Raw genomic sequence first — 9,514 nt, forward strand, 5'->3', positions numbered from 1 at the left:
TGCTATTATTCCTGTGATTATACGAATTAATTGACTGGATAGTTGATTATTAATTCATATAATTTTCTGTGATTTATCTAATTGTGCGAATGATTTAAATATTTGGATTTAAATATTTAGGTGAAATTTCGATAGGAAACCCGAAAGGGTACCGTCGAAATTATGCCGCCGTCGGCAATGAACTCGTTGAGTCGACGGAGTATTGGCAATGATGATTCTTGAGCCAAATAACGATTTATAATTGTTTGGTAATTTTCAAAATAGATAAATAAATGTAATAGTTAAATATTCGGTTGCGAGATTGGTTGGATTATGTGATTGGTTTGGACTGAATTGATGGGTTGTGAATTGTTGTGTGATTGATTGACGTCGATTATTGTTCGACGGGTAGTCCGATAAACAAAGGAGACGCTGCCCAAATTTCGGGAGCATATCCTGTAAATTATCAGGGGGATATTCGACGAGTGGCTATATATATATGTGTGTGTGTTTTATACGGAACTTGATTGTACAATGTGATGAAATATTTTGCCAAATCGATAACCCTGATTTCGTAAAATTACGAGTATACGTATTTTCTGGGAACGAACACCAAACCGATTTTCGAGATGTGTGAACTCTTATTGTTGCGTGTTTTATTATAATATACATAATTACGAGTCGGGATTTGATATCGAATGGGTAGGTTGTTAGCGAGGATATGTCAAGCATACCTAGACGTCTAACGTAGGGTATCTCGGCTCTGTAGGTTTTAGTTGAAGGACTCCAGAAGTGAAATCGAACTAAGGATAACCTAGTGATCAGTCGACAAGCGTAGCGAGGTTCCAAGCGAAGGACCTAAACGTTGAAGTCGGATCCAGGATAGTCTGATAGTAAGGCGATAAAGCCAAGTGTCCAAGTTAGTCCAAGATCGATCGGTAATAGTGGTAAAGCTCTGTAAGACAAGTGCCCCTGACCATTCTTTTATGGTTCAGTACGTATGAATAGCTAAATGTTTTATTCTCGTAATGGAACAGAAACGTTTTAAGTTACGTATCCCCTGTATTTGAAAATGTTGTTTAAAATTATGTTTTGGGGAAAAGTAACTTCTGAAAACACCTATCTCTAAACGTGATTAAAATGAAAGGAAGTTTTTGAATAGTGTGTTGTGACTGAATAATTTTAAAAAGAGATAGGTGATAGTGATTTTGGAAACTGGATAACGAAAGAATGTTTTGATCCACCTATGTCGTGGAAGGTTTTGATCCACCTATGTCGTGGAATTTTGGAAAGAGGGAAAAAGGGAATTCAGTTGATCTATTGGAGTTGCGTAAGAGGCCCGTTATTCGGTAACGACCCAACATGTGGTTGCGTAAGTGGCTAATTGGGTTGGGCATTCTGTTTAACCGATTAGTCCAGCGTGGGTGAAAGACCTAGCTAGTCTTTTCCCAAGTTCCAGAACATATTCTTATTCTGGATGGACGCTAGTCGCTATCCGGTGAGGGTAGACTGATCAACTATCTTCACCCGTTAAACATCCAATAGATTTGATTGATTCAGTTTTGAAATTATTTAACAAATCAACGTGTTTGAGATAGATGATTTTGTGGTTCTAGTAACGGAATAAATGATTTTGGGTCCCCGTAACGGGACAAATGGTTTTATGGTTCCTGTAATGGAACGGAAGGTTTGAAAATGAAAATAGCATGCTAAAAATTGAACTCTGGTATTTATACACAGCACTGATGTTATGGTTTTACGGAGCATGCTAGTTTTGATATCCAGATTATACATGATTTACCTGTGTTCTATCAAGTTATGAATTATGTTCCTATAACTGCTTTACTTTAAACTGTTTTACTTGTTATTCATATAATGGTGCTGCTGAGAAAACAATTGCTCACCATTGTAGATTATTTTATATGTATTGCAGATGCCTAGGAGATTCTTGCACGGTAGTCAGGGCAGAGTTTCAGCTCCTTTCGTGTCAGGCTCCTCTGAGGTAGTTGTGTTCAGACCAGATGAGGTTTGTTGAGTTGCTGCATTAAATTAGTGGTCAGGATTGTGTAAGGTAATTTGGGTTGTGTTAGTTGAGTAACCTAAGTCATACTTAAACCTGGAAAAGGTCTTGGTAAAGGGGTCGTAGTTATATATTATTAATGAGTTGGACTGAATTATGATTGTTATTTTTGTTGTTGGTGACGTCAACTCCTGATCCCAGGGGTTGAGGCCGTCACAACTAGTATACTACTCAAGCAATCGTCAAGGACATGGTATGACACTCTAACTGAAGTTACAGTTTAATATAAATTAGCAGAGTCATCGTATTAATAACTCTCTTATCATTAGGCACAAACATAATGTTATATATATGTGCTCTGATATAATGATAATGTTATATGTTGGTCTACTAACAAAGACTTATGCAAGATTATTTGCTAACTAATTGCAGAGTATGTATGGAGGAGCATGTTGGAAAGGTTATAATTTTTTTTTTGGAATTACTTCAAGCAAGCCATTAGGATAATTCTTTTAGGAGCTCAAGAAAGCCAAAAGAACAATTCTTTTAGGAGCACAAGTAAACCAAAAGGATGATGGAAATACAAGTTAAGGATCTTTTGAAGATGCAAAATTTGAAAGATTCTGAACATGCCAAGACTACTTACCAATAGAAACCACTAAAGCTTGATCAGTGCAACTCGGGTATAATGACAAGCTATAGAGGTATGACGAGCTCGCTCTTTACTCAAATGCTAATAGACAACATGTAATGTTCTCAAAATGCCAAAGTGCAAGGTTCTAAGTGGATCCTAGAGAATCTAATCTTATAGCTATTAACAATATTATTAGATATCTTAAGGGACTATCAACTTTTGAAGTAAAGTATCCTAAAGATATTATGCTTAACATGTTTGGCTATATAGATACAGATTATGCAGATTGTAAGAAAGACAGGAGAAGCATCTCTGAGGCTGTCATCTTAAGTGACAGGAGAAGCATCTCGAGAAGCTGTCAACTTCGTGGAAGAAGATTAATTTCTTGTTATGATAAGAAACAACTTTAAATCCAACAACTCTGTGGAACACTCTATGACAAGGCACCTTGACACCAGATATCATTTATTTCGAGGGCATGTCTTTTAGTCAAAGAGTCACTTGCAGAAACATTAATTAAATCACTTGTTAAAATTAATTTTCAAGACTGGATTGTAAATGTGGGATATCATTCATTGCCTATTAGTTGGAAATCCCATCTATAAGGAATTCTTAATATAAGTTCACAAGTACTAAATCTTCAATATTTAAAGGACTTATGAATTTATCAGTAATCCAGTACCTCGTACTTAGTGCTACTATCTTGATTATCATGATTACAATATCATTTACATTTATGGTAGTTAACTGTTATAGCATTAAGTTTGAATATTATTTTAATTTGATTTAAATTATGACTGTAGACAATTTCATTCCACATTAGTCTCATAATTTGAATTGTATTAAAATAATATGCAGCATAGTTATTTGTATCTTGTACGAATAATTGTGATACTTTTAGTATTAGTGATATTATTTAGAATTTTTGTTCTAAGTAATCAATGCTTATTTCTAAAATCACTGATATTGAAAGTTGAAGTATTTTCTAAGTCATGTGTATAAAACTCTCAATATTTTATATGCTCAGAAAGTATTTCTAAAATTACTAATTATCCAAAGAGTGATTGCCATGTATATAAGTCATATATCCTATTGGTGATTATTCAATGATAATTATAAATATTTAAGTGCTAGTATCTAACTCATAGATATTTAGTATTTATTTATTTAATATTTATTTTGGGTGGTTTGGATTATGGAAATTGAAGCAATTCAGTGATGTTATTTGCCCCATAATTCAAACTAACTTAAAATAAATAGGCAACATGATTGATTATAACTAAATCTGTCAACAATTAATATCTAGTATATTGATTGTAACTTATGTGTTTTTAAGTTAATTATGAGATTTTGGTTTTAGTGAATTTAGCAATGTTTATATCTCAAGAATTCACTGAAATCATATCATGATTGTAGCATGATTAGTTATGTGTAATTTTTGACTTATATCAGCTAATGATATTTAGTTAAGAGTTTAACTATGAACTAATTGTGAATTATTAGTATTTGTGACATTACTTAGAACTCCTCTAAGTAATTAATATTTATCTTTAGTCATTTATACTAATATAGAAAGTATGGAAATTTTTCTTGAGTACAACTATGGTCAATGAAGATTTTGCTTTATTAGAAGTAACCATATGTTGTTCACCTAGAATAATTTTTATACTTATTTGCAAATTCCTAAATACTTTGATAATATATGCAATACTCAATGGATCAAAGTATATGGAACTTAGAATATTTTTCTAAGATTGCAAACAAGACAATGTTGGTTAATGTTGCTTTATTTATCATACCAGTATTGTTTGAGATACTACAGTTGTTAGGAGTTTACAATTGTATAATATATGAAATTGAATGTTGATGTCTTTTTGATAGATAATTGGTATTCAATTCATTAATATCTTATTTTAATATTTAAAATATGATGCAACATAATGATTGGTATCTAAAGTACTTGACAAGTATCAGTCAATGATATATTGTTAATATTTTGTTGCAGATAATTGTGAGATTTTAAGTTCTAGTAAATTTATATGAGTTGCTATATCTGAAAGTTTCACTATAATTTAAAATCAGCAGCATATTCAGTCTTATTAAGATTGTTTATCAATACACAATGTTGTTGATACTCATTTTATAAAGATAGATTATGGAGCTTTTGACATGAATGAGAATTGCTTAGACTTTACCCTAAGTGATCAATGCCTTTACAAAAAAAAACTCATTCATGTTGAAAGAAAAAATCTTTCTTTCTCTTCTTAATACTGCTAGGTCATCAGTCTGTGTCTTATCAAATCATTTATCTTTTTAGGCATAAAAATAGACTCGTGCACTCGAACAGTTTTAGGAGAAAATCAAACTTCTTTCTACATTGGTGATTGCGTATTTCATTAAAATTTTGTGAAATCACTACTGTACATCATTTCTCTCAAAAGATTAAATGCATAATTCTCATTCATTATAGATCTTATGTGCATTTTATCTCTATAGTGCCATATGTTCTGTGAAACAGGTTCAGCCTCCAATGGCCTTAATTCATTGATAGTCATGAGGTTGAAAACTCACAACTTCTATCCCAGAATGTAAAGACAAACACAGAAATAGAACCAACCAACACTCTCTTACCCCTAAAATGATGTATGAATGAGTGTGAGGGAGAAAGTGCCTTAGTGCACCACAAAAGGAAGGTTCTGACGTCAACCCCGTAGCTCTGTCTCCTATAAAGATGAGTAGCATTTAAACCAAGACAACTGCTAACCCCCATACATCTTCTCAAAAAGATGTAATGGCTGAAAAGGCATAAAATAGTTACTAGATTCATCCTCTCAACATGGTGCGTCTATTGAAATTCGCCTATCGGCCAGGGTATCCGATGTAGTGTCACCACCTCAAATATAAATAATTCTTGATGCACAAGGAAAGGTTACACACAAAAAGATTGAGTTAACGGAAACAAGAGTTTCGACCATTTTACGGTTAGATTCGATTGTTTAAGGTTCTTTAACGGACCAATTGCCTTTACAGGTGTTAGGAGAGGATACTGATCTAATAGCCATATGTAAGTGGTCAGTATCTACCTCCCCAGGACTAATAAACCTGGATGTATCTACGGATAGTGGATCTGACATAGGTGCAGATCGGCAACTCGTTGACAATGATTCAGATATTACTTGATGAGTCATAAGGAAATGTCTTCACAAACATTAGAAGGAAACTTTGATCTTTATGCCAAATTCTTTGGATCATTGTTTACCTTCCCAGAGTTCAAATCTGGAACCCTAAAAGGGAAACTAGCAACTTGTAGATTATGACTCAGATTCATCTGACGAGTCTAACGAGGATGGGGATTTGCGAACTCCCATTGCGCCACCTATGACCTCCTTAAGGATTGATAAGGTGATTTTCCTTGCAGGTACCGCTAGATTTTGGAGCTATGGGAGGAGTGATACACTTGTGAGAATGAGTGTAAACACGAGTGGAGAGAAGAGTGAAACACTTGTGAGGTACACAGAACAGAATCACACACTCACGGTGAGGAAGAAAGACGAAAAACACCATATCCCATTCCCTATCCCTAAACATGGTTCTTGATACTTCGGGTCTCGATTCTGTTTATGATTGGAACTTAACTCTTAGGAACCTAACATTTACATATTGGATTAGAATACTTCGGGACCTTTGGGAGCTCACAATTGGTAACACTTGGTGATCTCATATTTGGGAGGCATAAGGAGTTGGGAAGATTGGTGAACATGATGATCAACAGTGAAGTCATTCTTGCAGCATTTAAAGGGACATGGTTGATCAGACTATGACTTGTTATTTCTTTTCCAACCAAGTAACATAGGAGAACTCCTTCAGACAACAGCATACATTCCTTCTCTAAGGGGGAGATAAAAGCTTATATAATAGTTTGGAGGATTCCTCAACTAAGGGGGAGAAATAGCAGGAAGGAGGAAAAAGGTAAAGCACATGTACACTACACCACACCATTGTTGTTTGTAACTACGGATCCTATTGTACGGGAGAGGTGGTAAACACAAGGTGATTTCCTAGTGATTAGAAGAAGTGGTTTGGTTCATCACTGTGTGGTTTGGTTCATCACTGTTCTTCATAAGGGGAGAAGCTGTTTTCCAAAAGGGGAGTACTATTAGTTCTTATCTACGGATCCTATTATACGGGAGAGGTGGTAGACGAAGGTGATCTCCTTTAAGCAGTTGATTCTCATAGGGGGAGAAGCAAGAGAGATATGCGCTTCTCAATAGGAAATGTGGTTGTACAAAGAAAACTGCTGATGATTGCTTCAAGACTGAGAAGTATTATTTGGCTGAGAGTTGAAGAACCGAGGAAATGAAGATGAAACTACTTGAAGATCAGTTCAGTGCTAAAGGAACAAGCATCTTTCATTCCAGTTACTTAAGAAATCTGGAAATGCGGTATTTGATCCAGAAAACTAGTAGCATTATTTACAAGTCCTGGTACATTACTTTTTCTAGTTGTTAGTTGAGTTATCCTCTCTATTTAATTTGTTTGTTAAGTTTAACAATCAAATAGGGGGAGATTGTTGGTGAGACGGCGTAGCTGTATGAACAGTTACGTGATAACTCAACACAATAACAACACTAGAACAGGACATGTTAATAATACTACGTCTACACAAGGAATCCAGAAGAAGAATGATCAGACACATACAAGAATCAGAACACGGTATTACAAGTGCAAGTCTATTTGAAGTCATAGAAAGAAGATCATTCAATAATCAGGCCTCTGTGAAGAATAAACAATCAGAGGACTTGTTGTTTTAATATAGTTGAAGATTCAAGTATAGAAATCAAGTGATTCTAGTAGAAAACAATCTATAGAACTCAGTCAGAATTCATTAACAAGGAACAATCAGAAAGGATAAGGATATTCAATCCAGGGCTAGTCGTTTGTGAACCAGACCAGTGCACTACGCGTCAGCATTCCAGGGTTGATCATTCAAGTCTACAAAAGAAGTGGTAAGTGAATTCAAGATCAAGTTCAAAGGGATTCAAGTCAACATTCCAGGAGTTATTGGTCAAGCAAATAGCATGTATAAAGATTTAGCTAAGTAAAGAGCACTCTAGGAGTAGAAATCGACTTATGGAATTCAAGAAAATCTACTAGTCGATTCTAAGGAGTTAGTAGTCGAATGGAGTGCATTGTAGAAAATTTTCTAAGGCAAGAACAAGCCAAAATCGACTTCTAGATTCTACTAGTCAATTTTGAGCTTTAGAAATCGACTAGTGTGAAGCTGCTTGAAGAATCTAAAGTCAAAAACACTCTCAAGGATACAATTCGACTTCTAGCATTTCAATTCAAGGAGAAATCGACTTCTAGATTCTACTAGTCATTTTGAGCTTTAAAAAATTGACTAGTAGGTACTTGTGTTTAATTTTAAGGCAAGTCTCACTCTCTAGGCTTGAATTCGACTTCTACCCAAGGTTATATCGACTACTGCAATCGACTACTAGGGACTTGGGTTGTTTTGAAGTGCAGCAAATTAGAATGCTTGGACCAGAAGAAGCCACGTATTCAATTTGGTTTTAAGTCTACAATAAAACAGAAATCTCAGCATTCATTCAAAAAAGAATTTCTTCACCAGCAAACTGAGAAGCTTTTATGGAGAGCATTACGGAGCATTCAAGTTCATATTAATTGCTTTGTAACTGTACTGTTATGCTGTTGAAATTTCTGTAGAAGCTAATCAATTAATTAGATTGCAGCAACATTAAGGTTTATATCAATCAAAATATATTCCTTGAATTGTGTTGTGTTTTTACATTCCAGGATAAACTAAGAACTTGTTTTGAATCGGAATTAATTGGTGGTATCGTATTCAACCCCCCCCTTCTACGATACCTTTGGACCTAACATGTATGAACAGTTATGTGATTAGAAGAAATCAGGAAGAATGAAGACAAGGCAAATATGAAGAATCAGAAGATTAAAAGAAAGCCTGAAGTCTGTCTATAGGTCACTGAAAGAAGTTCATTAATATGATCATGCCTTAGTGAAGAACAAGGTTAAAGACTTTCAGGGTTTCATAAACGTTGACGATTCAGTATACAAGTTCTACCGGAAGATTTCAGTGTATTGGCATTGATTGAAGATAGACACTGTTCGAAGTATAGGAATCTGAAGAATTGAAGACAGGGTATAGACAGAGGTTAATGAAGACATTATCTAAGTACCATAAAGGATTCTAGTGAAAGTACAATTGTTTATTGACAGTCAGTGTCTGAAGCGATTAAAGTTGTTACAAGCTTAACAATTTAATCAAGGCCATAATACGAAGACCTGAACGAGGTTAGTCTTCTGTGAACCAGACCAGTTGCACTAGGCGTCAACAACTCGTGAAAGGAATCTGAGTATTATTTATAGAAGGATTGTTAAGTTGAGGAACGTACTTGGATTGAACATTTGTGTTAAGTACGAGAAGAAGTGCGGAGGGTATAAAGCTAAACAACTCAAGGGACTGGCGAAGCTCAAAGTTTAATTATTAAATTAAATAAATGTATTTAATGGACTTTAATATAATTTATTTAATAAACTTAAAATGATTTATTTTATAAACTTTAAAAAGTTTTTTTTAAATCTAAATTAGTTTATTTTATAAGTTATATTTACGTTTATTTTATAAATTAATTTAGTTACAATTTAAACTTAATAAAAAGAAAAGAAAAGAAAAAAAAAGAAAAAAAAAAGAAAATAGAAAAAGGAAAAGCAAAAAAAAAAAAGAAAAGGAAAAAGAAATCAAAGCAAAAAGAAAACAAAAGAAAAAGGAAAAGAAAAAGGAAAAATAGGGGAAAAGAAAAATGAAAATCAAAACAAAAAAAACAATAAAAGAAAAA

This window comes from Apium graveolens, chromosome 6 (assembly GCF_009905375.1).
Source record: "Apium graveolens cultivar Ventura chromosome 6, ASM990537v1, whole genome shotgun sequence".
NCBI classification, from domain to species: Eukaryota; Viridiplantae; Streptophyta; class Magnoliopsida; order Apiales; family Apiaceae; genus Apium; species Apium graveolens.